The sequence below is a fragment of the Aegilops tauschii genome, chromosome 1, assembly GCF_002575655.3.
Source record: "Aegilops tauschii subsp. strangulata cultivar AL8/78 chromosome 1, Aet v6.0, whole genome shotgun sequence".
Lineage (NCBI taxonomy): Eukaryota > Viridiplantae > Streptophyta > Magnoliopsida > Poales > Poaceae > Aegilops > Aegilops tauschii.
The window spans coordinates 123,243,038-123,260,278 of record NC_053035.3 but is presented as its reverse complement, the minus strand read 5'-3'; positions in this window follow the sequence as shown (position 1 = coordinate 123,260,278).

Sequence of the window (17,241 nt, the reverse complement as noted above, 5' to 3'; positions counted from 1 at the left end):
CTGGACCAGTACAAGAAGTTATACCTCAGGTGGGCGAGATGTCGCTTAGGCGGGCGGGCGGGATCTGCCCACACGACGGCAGCGAACAAGGGCGTGGAAGACCTTCGACCGCGCCAGCTCCGGCTCCGAGAGGACGGTGCGCATCGACTTCCTCCATCACCGACGGCGACAATGTCAACACTGCACCTCCTCACCTCCCGCAGCGGACGGGATTCGGACGGATCTATGACCACCGGTGAGGAGAGAGATAGAGTGGACACTGTCATCTTGTTTTGATATGGAGAAGGTGAGAGAGAGAGGCGAGAAACCCTATCAAACAAGAGGCTATATATACAATGGAGTAAAAAAATCTCTCCATAGCAGTGGTTTTAAATAGAATACGCGTGTTCCCGGTAAAAAGAAACGAAAATTGGCGGACAATTTTTTTTAACGTACCAAGAAAGAAAACTCGATCAAAAACACGCCCCCGCTTCTAGGTCGCGAGAGTCGTCGCGCACACACACATAGACATAGACATGCATATCCGTGTTTACGTAAAATTCTATCTCCATTTCCATCTCCATCTCCATCTCCAATCATATTTGTCCAACTCGCACATTATTTATGTTGTTAGTTATATACACAGCAGTATTAACGTACATCATCTCTTGTTTGCGGGCATCCGGACCGCTGCCACGCCCGCTCCTGACCAACCCGAACCCTCTTCATCACCCACGTGTGCTTCCCGCCCAAAACGGTCAGTGCCGCATTCATGCCCGGCCAGAGCGGACGCGACCTCTCATTGGCGCCGGTATTGAAGCGGCGTGCTGGCTGAGAGAGCGTCGCCCGCGCCGCTTCCCGGTGCACGCGACTGCTCTGCATTCAAAGGTTGCAATAGCTGGCCACAACATGCATGTAAAAAGTTCTTGGGAGTCCGTGCTACAGCTAGCTGTCCTCCCCCAACTCATCAATCTCTTCCAGTAGTGCTAGTACTGCATGGCGCGATCCATCGACAAGCATGCGGGAAAGTTATCGTATACTCGGTTTGCAATGAGTGGCATGCCGAGCGACCATGTGGGGTGGAGCCGTGGAGGAGGGTGAGACACGAACGCGATAGATGTGATTTAAACGTCGGTTTTCCGATGGCACGATCCAACGAAACAAAACGTTGGTTTCTCTCCGTTTCCATTTTTTGCCCGGAAAAATGGAAACTTTCCACTCCATTTCCTACTCCAAGGTTGCCCCGTTACAACATTCCATCAAATACAAAGGAAAACTAACACGCATGCTGATGCATCTCAATGATTCACAGATCATAGCCAATATTTACTTCACAACTAAAGACAAAAGTTGTGAGTGCGTGTACAAAATAAAAACTACTGATGGGGTCACTATGACTTAAACCCTAAACCCTAAACAAGATTTAATTTCCTGGCTAGGTAGAACCTGTCGAACGAAAGACGGCTGGCACCCTCGGATCATACGATGCTTTGGTGCAGTTCCACTAAAATTGAGCTGAGCATCCCTGATGGCAAAGATATTGAAGAAGTGTGATTAGAATAATAGTACTGGCACTAGTTCATGAGACATAAACTCATCACAAACAGAAGCCGGTAGTAGTAGAGAAAGATGGAGATGGAGATGGTGCTACGTGGGGAGCTGTGGCAGTGGAGCAAGCCGGCTACAAAAGGAAGATGTACCTGGGACGTCGGGCTATAGCTAGAAGGGCGGTTGGGACGCAGCATCAGCCCATACCGCGTGGACCACCGATTGGGATGCACCGACTGTGGGTTTTCTCCCTCGCCGATGTCGACCGCGTCTACGCAGAACATCGTTCCCTTCCCCCAGCGGCGGGATCAGGCCGAATATGTGACCAGCGGTGTGGCCACCGTCGTTCTATGCTTGTGAAGAGAGCAACCGAAGCAAGCAGGCTTGTAGCTTAGGCTCCTACTAGTGTATATATAGTGGTTTTCTTTTTCTCTCCGTATCAACCATTTTATATTGCGTACGTGTCATTGAAGAGTGAAATGATGGTTGCTTCTTCCGACTAACTTGCTGTGTGATTTGACTGCTCCTTAGTGGCCCCTACACGTACTCCCCCTACGTTGTATGACCGTTCCTGAGTCTCACTGGTACTTATCTCTATTTTCTTGCATGACACGTAGACAGGATGCGCATAGAGGAATTTTGTTACTGCACGTTGTTACGTAGTACTACTAGTACCTACTCCCTCCTTCCGGTTCACTACTGGTACTCCCTACGTCCTGGCTTATTGGTCCCCTTTTTACTCAATTCATGGGCTCATTTTCCTCAAGAAATTCTCTTTACCAACGTATTAATGTCAGGAATGCATGTGTGAACAACGAATGATTAAACCTTGCATGCAGCGTTTTGACAAAGCATTGACTTATGAACATGTGAATGTGAGGGACTACAACCTCGTGCATGCATGCAACAGTCACACGTACACATGGACGCAAAAATGCGCACGACGCCCTAATGCATGCATGTCCGAGCACACGACGAAACACACATGGTCACACTCAAGTGCTCAACCTACACGTGCATGCAGACACATACTCAGCCAGGGTGAGCTAGTGACCGTATAAACACCGGAAAATGTATATATTGAGCACAATGAACGTATTATGAAGTCTACTAACCATCTTTTAACAAATATATAGTGACAGACAGTGTATTTATCTCATTTGAAATTAAGCCATATTAACCGGAAAGGAGGCAGTATGGACTAGCATTACTTTGTTGTGTCCCGTCAACTTGCCGAACAAGGAGAAGCTTGCAGGATGAGAGAAGCTTGCGCGCGGTGGCTCGCAGGACAAGGAGAAACTTTTGACTAATGCAAGCTCTCCCTCGCTCAGGCGGTGGACGTGCAACAGTTAATTTGGTGTCAGATTGCCAGAAGCATACACTATACTAGTACTATTATTGTTTGACTTCCCGAAGAGGCGAACAGCCAAGCGCAAAGTTTACTAGTACTAGTACTACTACTATAGAGGTATGTACTACTACTAGGAACCAGATGGAGGAGCGTCTGCACTATTATTTTATTTTAAAATGTGATAAAGCAATCTTCAACACATTTGGTTCTCTTCAAGGGTTCTCGCATGTGATAATGGAAGTTGATTGCATGGAACACTCGCCACAATTCTCTCTTAATTCTGGCTCATATCCTGTTACAAATAGGAGCGCTCGGTAATATTTTCTCTTTTTTGTTATTCAGCATGTAAACAGGCCAGCAAACCTTGCGGCGCATCTTTGTGTGAACCGTGCTTGCTGCACTTTGAATGTGGCTGAGAGCTGGCTTGATGAAACACCTTGCTTCCTTCTTCTTTTTTTGCAGGGTACCTTGCTTCCTAGTGACCAGTCTCTTGGCTGATCGTCCTAAGAATGCTTATATATGAATAAAGCTCTCTCATTTACCCGCAAAAAAGATTAAGCCATATTAACCGGAAAGGAGGGAGTATGGACTAGCACTACTTTTTGGTGTGTCCCGTCAACTCGCAGAATGAGGAGAAGCTTGCAGGATAAGGTGAAGCTCGCTTACGCCTTTTGACTAATGCAACCTACCCTCGCCCAGGCGGTGGACATGCAGCAGTTCTGTAACGCCCACGATGCGGCTATATCTCCCACGTGTCAAGGCACGACTTAGAGGCATAACCGCATTGTGGTTTTGTCGCAAGAAGGGTCATCTTCACACAATCCCATGTAATGAACAAGAATGGGATAACGAGAGTTGGCTTACAATCGCCACTTCACACAATACATAAATATAGATCATACATCATCCAAAAATCCACACATAGACCGACTATGGTCAAATCCAAATGAAAATAAGATAACCCCAAATGCTAGATCCCCGATCGTCCCAACTGGGCTCCACTAGTGATCATCAGGAAAAGAAACATATTAACGACCACGTTCCTCGTCGAACTCCCACTTGAGCTCGGTTGCGTCATCTGCACTGGCATCGTCGGCACCTGCAACTGTTTTGGTAGAATCTATGAGTCACGAGGACTCAGCAATCTCACACCCGCGAGATCAAGACTATTTAAGCTTATAGGACTGGATGGTGTAATGAGGTGGAGCTGCAGCAAGCACTAAGCATATATGGTGGCTAACATACGCAAATGAGAGCGAGAAGAGAAGCAACGCAACGGTCGCGAAGCTAGAAATGATCAAGAAGTGATCCTGAAACTACTTACGTTCATGCATTACTCAAACCGTGTTCACTTCCCGGACTCCGCCGAGAAGAGACCATCACGGCTACACACACAGTTGATGTATTTTAGTTAAGTCAAGTGACAAGTTCTCTACAACCGGATATTAACAAATTCCCATCTGCCTCATAACCGCGGGCACGACTTTCGAAAGATAATACCCTGCAGGGGTGTCCCAACTTAGCCCATTATAAGCTCTCATGGTCAACGAAGGATAAACCTTCTCCCAGGAAGACCCGATCAGTCTCGGGATCCCAGTTTACAAGACATTTCGGCAATGGTAAAACAAGACCAGCAAAGCCACCCGAATATGCCGACAAATCCTGATAGGAGCTGCACATATCTCGTTCTCAAGGCACACCGGATGGGCAAGACGTCGGGTTGGCATAGACCCTGGTTGCCCAGGGGGCGCCGGACATCGCACAGTTTGGGCCAGCACTCGAAGGAGCACTGGTCCGGGGGGTTTAAATAAAGATGACCCTCGGGCTCGCGAAAACCCAAGGGAAAAAGGCTTAGGTGGCAAATGGTAAAACCAAGGTTGGGCCTTGCTGGAGGAGTTTTATTCAAGGCGAACTGTCAAGGGGGTCCCATAAATCACCCAACCGCGTAAGGAACGCAAACTCCAGGAACATAATACCGGTATGACAGAAACTAGGGCGGCAAGAGTGGAACAAAACACCAGGCATAAGGCTGAGCCTTCCACCCTTTACCAAATATATAGATGCATTAATTAAATAAGAGATATTGTGATATTCCAAAATATCCATATTCCAACATGGAACCAACTTCAACTTCACCTGCAACTAGCAACGCTATAGGAAGAGCTGAGCAAAAGCGGTAACTTAGCCAAACAACAGTTTGCTAGGAAAAGATGGTTAGAGGCTTGAAATGGCAATATGGGAGGCATGATATAGCAAGTGGTAGGTAGCGCAGCATGGCAAAAGAACGAACAACTAGCAAAGCAAAGATAGAAGTGATTTCGAGGGTATGGTCATCTTGCCTGCAAGGTTCTCAGAGTTGTCGAAAGCTTGATCCTCGTAAGCGTACTCAACAGGTTCCTCGTTCACGAACTCGTCTCCCGGCTCTAACCACAACAAGAACACAAGCAATGGAACCACAATCAATCACGGGAAATGCACAAGCAACATGATGCAAAACATGCATGATATGCGGGATATGATATGCGATGCATATGCGTGCTCCGGAAGAAAACGAATGAACAAGGCAGTAACTTGGCAAACCAAGTATGCCTCTGGAAAGATGAGATGATTTCGGTCGAAATCGATATAAAGATCACCGGAAACGGATGCACGGTTTGCAAATGGCAAGCAAAACAAGAATGACACGAATCTGCGATTAACAGCATGATAGCACCTAGAATACCACAAGTAACTATGCTACAGCACTCCAACATAGCAACAAAGCATGTGGCAGTGATCTATAGGAGATGCTTGACAAAACATGAACACTGAGCTATGGCTAGATCACAATATAACAGGCTCAAACAAGCATGGCAAAAGTGCAAAAGATATCAGAATCACAGACTTAGTGAAATTACTGGACATGATAGAAACAGCATCAGGTAGCAATGTTCAGAGCAAGCAATCGACATGCTACAGGAACTTAACATAGCAAAACAAGGCATGGCATGAATCTACTAACTGCATAGAACAAAAGTACCTTACTGACCATGAGCCAAAAAGGATCAGAAGATATGATGGCAACCATGTAAACATAGCAAGTTTCGTTAATAGGTTTCAGACTTACAGAAAACAGAGCATGGCAGTAACAGAAATTATGAGGGCATCTTGGTGAGCTTGATTCACTCAAAAAAAAGCAATGCATGACAAAACAAGCATACATACAGCAATATGGCATGTTTATGAAGCTATCCATGGCAAGAGCAAATACATAGCATGAATGGATCAACTACAACAACCTTGGCAAAATTGAATATCATGTTAACAATCTGCCAGGAATATTTTATAGCAAACGTAGAACAAGTTTGAGTCATGCTAGGTCACTCCATAATTGCAAACAGGGGCATGGATGGATATAGAACAATTATATCTACAAAACATCCTTACTTCACATAACCAAAAGGATCATGGAACTCTCTGTAGACACAGGGATACATAGCAACAAAATAACAGCAGTAACAGACAGTGAAATTACTAAGTCCCTGAAATCAGAAACATCACGAAGCCTAGTTTGCATGCTTGTGCTAGTCACCACATAGATCACAAAAATACATAGCATACACCTCTGTAAAGATGGCATGGCATATATCAAAACACATGTAGAGCTCATACTCAGAAGATGCACACATCAAATGCAACAAAAATAACAAATCACCAAGTTCTGATAAATAACAGCAGATAACAGCATATAGCACTCTTGCATTAGAGATTTGGGCATCAAGATGGACTCAAATGAACATGGCATAATGGAACAAAATGAAGAGCATCTCGAGACGAACATTTCGATATATCATGCACGCAAAACGGAGAAGTATACAGAGAGTTATGATGCACTGAACAAGAGCACATTATGCAAGAATTACGGGACTTGGAGAAAATTGAGGGGAGGAAGAAGTCAACCCTCGTGATGGATCTGGATCGGGCGTGGCTCGGGCTCGCCGGAGCTCGCGCCCGGAGCAGAGGCGGCGGCCGGCGGAGGAGAGGAGGGAGACGGCGAGGAGGAGCAGCCGGCGGCGGGGGCGCGGTCGCCGGCGAACAGCGGCGCGGGCGGCGCGGCTCCCGTGGGAGGAGGCGGGCGGCGGCGCGGGAGCACGAGCTCGGGGCAGAGGGCGGCGGCGCGGCGAGCTCGGCGGCGGGGCAGAGGGCGGCGGCGCGGGCGGCGCTGGAGGACGCGGGGGACGGGGCCGGGAGACGACGGCGTACGGGCCGCGGGGGCCTCGCCCGGGCCTCGCGGGCCGGTGGCGGGGGCGCAGCGGCGTGCCACGTGGCGCGCGCCGATAGGCTGCGGGCGGCGGCGGCGATGTGTCCGGTGGCGGCGGACGTGTCCGGTGGCGGCGGGGGCGATGGGTTAGGGTTTGATCTGCGAAAAATTCGGAGGGAGAGGTGTTTTATAGGTAGAGGGAGCTAGGAGACTCCAAATGGAGTGCGGTTTTTGCCCACACGATCGTGATCGAACGACCTAGAGCATGGAAGTGACTTAGATGGGTTTTGGGCTGTTAGGGGGGGTTTGCTGCAACACACAAAAGGACTTTGCGGTTGCCCGGTTAACCGTTGGAGCATCAAACGACCTCCAAATGGAACGAAACTTGACAGGTGGTCTACCGGTGATATACCAAGGCCACTTGGCAAGACTCGGTCCATTTCGAGAACGTTCAACACCCGCTCACGAAAAGAAACAAGAGGGGTGCGCCGGTGCATGTGGGAGTGCCGGATTGCAAAACGGACAACGGGGAAAATGCTCGGATGCATGAGACGAACACGTATGCAAATGAGATGCACATGATGACATGATATGAAATGCATGACATGGACAAAAATGCAAAACGAAAACGAAACCCAACCACGGAGGGAATATCATACACATAGCCGAAAATGGCAAGAGTTGGAGTTACAAATATGGAAAGTTACATCCGGGGTGTTACAAGTTCATTCGGTGTCAGATTGCCAGAGGCATACACTATAGTACCCAACATGCGGAGTACCATCATTGTTCGACTTCACGAAGAGGCGAAGAGCCAAGCGCGAGGTTTAGTAGTACGAGTAGTACTACTACTAGAACCGCATGGTGGAGCGTGTGTACTCTTATTTTATTTTAATCTCTGATAAAGTACACATTTATTTGGGAGAAGGGCGAAAAACGGCAGCCCAATAGTAGTATTAAAAAACATCGAACATGTAATGATGATATCGATCAACCATGCTCGAATATATCTTGGCCTCCGTGTGAACCTGTCTGTGTGTTCTCGCTCCTCTTCTCTCTCAAGGAATGGCGGGTTGGCCATTTTGCCGTCAATTGAGATCGGTTTGCTCACCCTCCGGTCCCACATGTCAGTGATATGCCAAGAAGTGCATTGACCGACTGGCCATACGCGTACTTGGTTTTGCACCTTCATACTACTCCTCCTCCCTCCGTCACAGTTTACAGGGCGCACTTCATTCTGATGCATTTCTCTCCATGCATTTCCACCACCAGAGATACTTTAGACGCGTTTGGTTTAATGCTCAATTAATTAGGGCATGGTAACCGCAATCAAGTCCACAATTTTCTCTCGATGTACTACGGAGTGGAGTAAGTGCATGCATATGTGTACCCGGGGTGGAAGCACTGCATGCATGTGTGTATGCATTATTTCTTCTAGTAATAGACGCCGTGCTATAACTACCAATGCTATTTTTCAGGTCGATCGCTAGTCGCCTTGGTCCTAGAGATTGTTTTTTAAGCGCGCTCTATAAACAGTGACGGATGGAGTAGTATGAGCAGATTCAAAGAAGAGCGTATTGATGGTTGCTTCTTCCGAGCAACTTAAAGTGGGAAAGGTGGGGCTTATGATTTGACTGCTCATTACTCACTATTAGTGCGGCGCAACGACCGGGCTGAGTCTCTCATGCGGTTGTGCACTACTCCCGCCGTTCTTAAATATACACCGGAGTATTTGTCTTTCTAGAGATTTCAACGAGTGACTACATACGAAGCAAGATGAGTGAATCTACACTCTAAAATATGTCCATTTGAAATTTGTAAAAAGATAAATATTTAGGAACGGAGGAAGTATAATTTTGTGCATGCCACATGGACCCGGATGCTGAAGAGGCTTCTGGCAATGCTATCAAGCTTCCAACATTTGTTTACATAATTGATGTACTATACAAATAATTTTCCAACGACATGAAATTGTACAATGCTCTGAGCTTTCAGCTTTTGTTTCGTGTGTCTTGCCATCCATGCTCTTTTGGAAACAATAAAAAACTAACTTCCTTGCTAATGCATCTCAATGATTAGCATATCAGAGCTAATATTTACATCACAACTGAAGACAAAGTTGTGAGAATGTGTTAAATTAAAATTGATCCATGCTTTCATTGGCAGCAACGTCCCCCAGCTCTGTCTAAATCAACAAGGCATGTTGGGGAAAGTAGCTATCTGGAGCATGCAACATTCCGATCATTTTGAGCAGTTCCACTAAAATAGAGCTGAGTGTCCCTGTTCCAAAGATATTAAGTGTGATTACAATAATAGAGGACTGCTGATGAAACAATAAACACACAAATAGAAGCCGATCACCTTTGCAGTCTCTCTTAAGACTAACTAGTTGGAGAAGATTAAGCAAATAGTTGGAGAAGATTAGGCTCGGAGTTGGATGAGGAGGATAGAGCAAAACCAATCTCCCTTTGTGCAGTCGCACTGAAATGTAGAGACGTTGCCCATGTGACATTTTAGTACAACTGCACAAAAGACTCTTAAGAAAAAAGTGATTTGTGCAGTTCACCAAAAGATCGCAATAGCAACGAGGTGAAATGGATAGCCCTGTTTGCAAAAAAGAGGTAGAAAGGAAACAATTACTGGTCAATAACAGTTGATGACACATACAACGACAAAAAAGAAGCATATTCCTTGTCCTAAGGGAAGATAACAACACGGTTGTGTTTGTCTAAAACGGTGTGAGGATGAGATTGCAATATGGAAAGTACGCTGGACGAGCTAAGTTTTGGGCAAAGAACTATGGAAGATCCACATGCAAGATTTTCCACATGCAGCGACGTGGGAAGATGGGCAGTGGAGCAAGACCGGAGGGGATACCTGGGGGTCATCGGGATGTAACTAGGTGAGCGGCGGCGGGTGGGATCTGCCCATACTGCGGCAGCGAGCAGGTGGCGTAGGCCCTACCGCGCCGGAGCTTGGTCAGAGAGAACGGCGGGTACCGCAGTCGGGATGTCCTGCCTCGGCGCCGTCAAACTGAGAAACTATGCACATCCTCCCTTTCCGCCGGCGGACGGGATGCGGCCGGATCAGTGACCAACGGTGAGAGAGAGAGAGGCCACCGCCGCCTTGTGTGAGATACTTTGAAGAGAGACAAACCCAGGCAGGCAGGCTCCATTGTATATAGTGGAGCGGACTACCTTTTTCTCCATAAAAATCATTTTATATTCTGTGTACGTGCGATTGAGCGATATAACTTTATTTAAAAATAACGCGCCAACGTTGTGGCACCCCGGCTCAGAGAAACCGGAACACCCCGTATTCCAGCCCAGAGATCGAGGAGAAGTCTTCTGGAATGCGGCACTGCTCGGCATAGAACAAACCAGCTCTTATTACAAAGGAAAATTACAAGGGTCTGGTGTTGGGGAACGTAGTAATTTCAAAAAAATTCTACGCACACGCAAGATCATGGTGATGCATAGCAACGAGAGGGGAGAGTGTTGTCCACGTACCCACGTAGACCGATAGCGGAAGCGTTAACACAACGCGGTTGATGTAGTCGTACGTCATCACGATCCGACCGATCAAGTACCGAACGCACGGCACCTCCGAGTTCAGCACACGTTCAGCTCGATGTCGTCCCTCGAACTCCGATCCAGCCGAGTGTTGAGGGAGAGTTTCGTCAGCACGACGGCGTGGTGACAATGTTGATGTTCTACCGACGCAGGGCTTCGCCTAAGCACCGCTATGATATTATCGAGGTGTAATATGGTGGAGGGGGGCACCGCACACGGCTAAGAGATCAATGATCGATTGTTGTGTCTATGGGGTGCCCCCTGCCCCCGTATATAAAGGAGCAAGGGGGGAGGCGGCCGGCCTAGGAGGAGGGCGCGCCAAGGGGGAGTCCTACTCCCACCGGGAGTAGGACTCCTCCTTTCCTTGTTGGAGTAGGAAAAGGGAAGGGAGAAGGAGAAAGAAGGAAGGGGGCGCCCCCCCCCCCTCCCTAGTCCAATTCAGACTAGTCCATGGGGAGGGGTGCGGCCACCCTTTGGTGCCTTTCTCTCCTTTCCCGTATGGCCCATTAAGGCCCAATACGAATTCCCGTAACTCTCCGGTACTCCGAAAAATACCCGAATCACTCGGAACCTTTCCGAAGTCCGAATATAGTCGTCCAATATATCGATTTTTACGTCTCGGCCATTTCGAGACTCCTCGTCATGTCCCCGATCTCATCCGGGACTCCGAACTCCTTCGGTACATCAAAACACATAAACTCATAATATAACCGTCATCGTAACGTTAAGCGTGCGGACCCTACGGGTTCAAGAACTATGTAGACATGACCGAGGCACCTCTCCGGTCAATAACCAATAGTGGAACCTGGATGCTCATATTGGCTCCCACATATTCTACGAAGATCTTTATCGGTCAGACCGCATAACAACATACGTTGTTCCCTTTGTCATCGGTATGTTACTTGCCCGAGATTCGATCGTCGGTATCTCAATACCTAGTTCAATCTCGTTACCGGCAAGTCTCTTTACTCGTTCCGTAATACATCATCCCGCAACTAACTCATTAGTTACAATGCTTGCAAGGCTTATAGTGATGTGCATTACCGAGTGGGCCCAGAGATACCTCTCCGACAATCGGAGTGACAAATCCTAATCTCAAAATACGCCAACCCAACAAGTACCTTTGGAGACACCTGTAGAGCACCTTTATAATCACCCAGCTACGTTGTGATGTTTGGTAGCACACAAAGTGTTCCTCCGGTAAACGGGAGTTGCATAATCTCATAGTCATAGGAACATGTATAAGTCATGAAGAAAGCAATAGCAACATACTAAGCGATCGAGTGCTAAGCTAACGGAATGGGTCAAGTCAATCACATCATTCTCCTAATGATGTGATCTCGTTAATCAAATGACAACCCATGTCAATGGCTAGGAAACTTAACCATCTTTGATCAACGAGCTAGTCAAGTAGAGGCATACTAGTGACACTCTGTTTGTCTATGTATTCACACATGTATTATGTTTCCGGTTAATACAATTCTAGCATGAATAATAAACATTTATCATGATATAAGGAAATAAATAATAACTTTATTATTGCCTCTAGGGCATATTTCCTTCAGTCTCCCACTTGCACTAGAGTCAATAATCTAGTTCACATCGCCATGTGATTTAACATCAATAACTCACATCACCATGTGATTAACACCCATAGTTCACATTGTCATGTGACCAACATCCAAAGGGTTTACTAGAGTCATTAATCTAGTTCACATCGCTATGTGATTAACACCCAAAGAGTACTAAGGTGTGATCATGTTTTGATTGTCAGATAATTTTAGTCAACGGGTCTGTCATATTCAGATCCGTAAGTATTTTGCAAATTTCTATGTCTATAATGCTCTGCACGGAGCTACTCTAGCTAATTGCTCCCACTTTGAATATGTATCTAGACCGAGACTTAGAGTCATCTAGATTAGTGTCAAAACTTGCATCGACGTAACCCTTTACGATGAACCTTTTGTCACTTCCATAATCGAGAAACATATCCTTATTCCACTAAGGATAATTTTGACCGCTGTCCAGTGATCTACTCCTAGATCACTACTGTACTCCCTTGCCAAAATCAGTGTAGGGTATACAATAGATCTGGTACACAGCATGGCATACTTTATAGAACCTATGGCCAAGGCATAGGGAATGACTTTCATTCTCTTTCTATCTTCTGCCGTGGTCGGGCTTTGAGTCTTACTCAATTTCACACCTTGTAACACAGGCAAGAACTCTTTCTTTGACTGTTCTATTTTGAACTACTTCAAAATCTTGTTAAGGTATGTACTCATTGAAAAAACTTATCAAGCGTCTTGATCTATCTCTATAGATCTTGATGCTCAATATGTAAGCAGCTTCACCGAGGTCTTTCTTTTGAAAAACTCCTTTCAAACACTCCTTTATGCTTTGCAGAACAATTCTACATTATTTCCGATCAACAATATGTCATTCACATATACTTATCAGAAATGCTGTAGTGCTCCCACTCACTTTCTTGTAAATACAGGCTTCACCGCAAGTCTGTATAAAACTATATGCTTTGATCAACTTATCAAAGCGTATATTCCAACTCCGAGATGCTTGCACCAGTCCATAGATGGATCGCTGGAGTTTGCATATTTTGTTAGTACCTTTAGGATTGACAAAACCTTCTGGTTGCATCATATACAACTTTTCTTTAATAAATCCATTAAGGAATGCAGTTTTGTTTATCCATTTGCCAGATTTCATAAAATGCGGCAATTGCTAACATGATTCGGACAGACTTAAGCATAGATACGAGTGAGAAACTCACATCGTAGTCAACACCTTAAACTTGTCGAAAACCTTTTGCGTCAATTGTAGATAGTAACACTACTATCAGCGTCCGTCTTCCTCTTGAAGATCCATTTAATCTCAATGGCTCGCCAATCATTGGGCAAGTCAATCAAAGTCCATACTTTGTTCTCATACATGGATCTCATCTCAGATTTCATGGCCTCAAGCCATTTTGCGGAATCTGGGCTCACCATCGCTTCTTCATAGTTCGTAGGTTCGTCATGGTCTAGTAACATAACCTCCAGAACAGGATTACCGTACCACTCTGGTGCGGATCTTACTCTGGTTGACCTACGAGGTTCAGTAATAACTTGATCTGAAGTTCCATGATCATCATCATTAACTTCCTCACTAATTGGTATAGGCATCATAGAAACTGGTTTCTGCGATGAACTACTTTCCAATAAGGGAGCAGGTACAATTACCTCATCAAGTTCTACTTTCCTCCCACTCACTTCTTTCAAGAGAAACTCCTTCTCTAGAAAGGATCCATACTTAGCAACGAATGTCTTGCCTTCGGATCTGTGATAGAAGGTGTACCCAACTGTCTCCTTTGGGTATCCTATGAAGACACATTTCTCCGATTTGGGTTTGAGCTTATCAGGATGAAACTTTTTCACATAAGCATCGCAACCCCAAACTTTAAGAAACGACAACTTTGGTTTCTTGCCAAACCATAGTTCATACGGTGTCGTCTCAACGGATTTAGATGGTGCCCTATTTAACGTGAATGCAGCTGTCTCTAATGCATAACCCCAAAACGATAGTGGTAGATTGGTAAGAGACATCATAGATCGCACCATATCTAATAAAGTACGGTTACGATGTTCGGACACACCATTACACTGTGGTGTTCCAGGTGGCGTGAGTAGTGAAACTATTTCACGTTGTTTCAACTGAAGACCAAACTCGTAACTCAAATATTCTACCTCTGCGATCATATCGTAGAAAATTTTCTTGTTACGATGATTTTCTACTTCACTCTGAAATTCTTTTGAACTTTTCAAATGTTTCAGACTCATGTTTTATCAAGTAGATATACCCATATCTGCTCAAACCATCTGTGAAGGTCAGAAAATAATGATACCTGCTACGAGCCTCAATATTCATCGGACCACATACATCTGTATGTATGATTTCCAACAAATCTGTTGCTCTCTCCATAGTTCTGGAGAACGGCGTTTTAGTCATCTTGCCCATGAGGCACGGTTCGCAAGCATCAAGGGATTCATAATCAAGTGATTCCAAAATCCCATCAGTATGGAGTTTCTTCATGCGCTTTACACTAATATGACCTAAACGGCAGTGCCACAAATAAGTTGCACTAACATTATTAACTTTGCATCTTTTGGCTTCATTATTATGAATATGTGTATCACTACGATCGAGATCCAACAAACCATTTTATTGGGTGTATGACCATAGAAGGTTTTATTCATGTAAACAGAACAACAATTATTCTCTAATTTAAATGAATAACCGTATTGCAACAAACATGATCAAATCATATTCATGCTCAACGCAAACACCAAATAACACTTATTTAGTTTCAACACTAATCCCGAAAGTATAGGGAGTGTGCGATGATGATCATATCAATCTTGGAACTACTTCCAACACACATCGTCACCTCGCCTTTTACTAGTCTCTGTTTATTCTGCAACTCCCGTTTCGAGTTACTACTCTTAGCAACTGAACCAGTATCAAATACCGAGGGGTTGCTATAAACACTAGTAAAGTACACATCAATAACATGTATATCCAATATACCTTTGTTCACTTTGCCATCCTTCTTATCCACCAAATAGTTGGGGTAGTTCCGCTTCCAGTGACCAGTCCCTTTGCAGTAGAAGCACTTAGTCTCAGGCTTAGGACCAGACTTAGGCTTCTTCACTTGAGCGGCAACTTGCTTGTCGTTCTTCTTGAAGTTCCCCTTCTTCCCTTTGCCCTTTTCTTGAAACTAGTGGTCTCGTCAACCATCAACACTTGATGTTTTTCTTGATTTCTACCTTCGTCGATTTCAGCATCACGAAGAGCTCGGGAATTACTTTCGTCATCCCTTGCATACTATAGTTCATCACGAAGTTCTAGTAACTTGGTGATGGTGACTAGAGAACTCTGTCAATCACTATCTTATCTGGAAGATTAACTCCCACTTGATTCAAGCGACTGTAGTACCCAGACAATCTGAGCACATGCTCACTAGTTGAGCGATTCTCCTCCATCTTTTAGCTATAGAACTTGTTGGAGACTTCATATCTCTCAACTCGGGTATTTACTTGAAATATTAACATCAATTCCTGGAACATCTCATATGGTCCATGACGTTCAAAACGTCTTTGAAGTCCCGATTCTAAGCCGTTAAGCATGGTGCACTAAACTATCAAGTAGTCATCATATTGAGCTAGCCCAACGTTGATAACGTCTGCATCTGCTCCTGCAATAGGTCTGTCACCTAGCGGTGCATCAAGGACATAATTTTTCTGTGCAGCAATGAGGATAATCCTCAAATCACGGATCCAATCCGCATCTTTGCTACTAACATCTTTCAACATAATTTTTCTCTAGGAACATATCAAAAATAAACACAGGGAAGCAACAACGCGAGCTATTGATCTACAACATAATTTGCAAAATACTATCAGGACTAAGTTCATGATAAATTTAAGTTCAATTAATCATATTACTTAAGAACTCCCACTTAGATAGACATCCCTCTAATCCTCTAAGTGATCACGTGAACCATATCAACTAAACCATGTCCGATCATCACGTGAGATGGAGTAGTTTCAATGGTGAACATCACTATGTTGATCATATCTACTATATGATTCACGCTCGACCTTTCGGTCTCCGTGTTCCGAGGCCATATCTGCATATGATAGGCTCGTCAAGTTTAACCTGAGTATTCCGTGTGTGCAACTGTCTTGCACCCATTGTATTTGAACGTAGAGCCTATCACACCCGATCATCACGTGGTGTCTCAGCACGAAGAACTTTCGCAACGGTGCATACTCAGGGAGAACACTTTTATCTTGAAATTTTAGTGAGAGATCATCTTATAATGCAACCGTCAATCAAAGCAAGATAAGATGCATAAAAGATAACATCACATGCAATCAATATAAGTGATATGATATGGCCATCATCATCTTGTGCTTGTGATCTCCATCTCCGAAGCACCGTCATGATCACCATCGTCACCGGCGCGACACCTTGATCTCCATCGTAGTATCGTTGTCGTCTCGCCAACTATTGCTTTTACGACTATCGCTACCGCTTAGTGATAAAGTAAAACAATTACATGGCGATTGCATTGCATACAATAAAGCGACAACCATATGGCTCCTGCCAGTTGCCGATAACTCGGTTACAAAACATGATCATCTCATACAATAAAATATAGCATCATGTCTTGACCATATCACATCACAACATGCCCTGCAAAAACAAGTTAGACGTCCTCTACTTTGTTGTTGCAAGTTTTGCGTGGCTGCTACGGGCTTAGCAAGAACCGTTGTTACCTACGCATCAAAACCACAACGATAGTTTGTCAAGTTGGTGTTGTTTTAACCTTCGCAAGGACCGGGCGTAGCCATACTCGGTTCAACTAAAGTGAGAGAGACAGACACCCGCCAGTCACCTTTAAGCAACGAGTGCTCACAACGGTGAAACCAGTCTCGCGTAAGCGTACGCGTAATGTCGATCCGGGCCGCTTCATCTCACAATACTGTCGAACC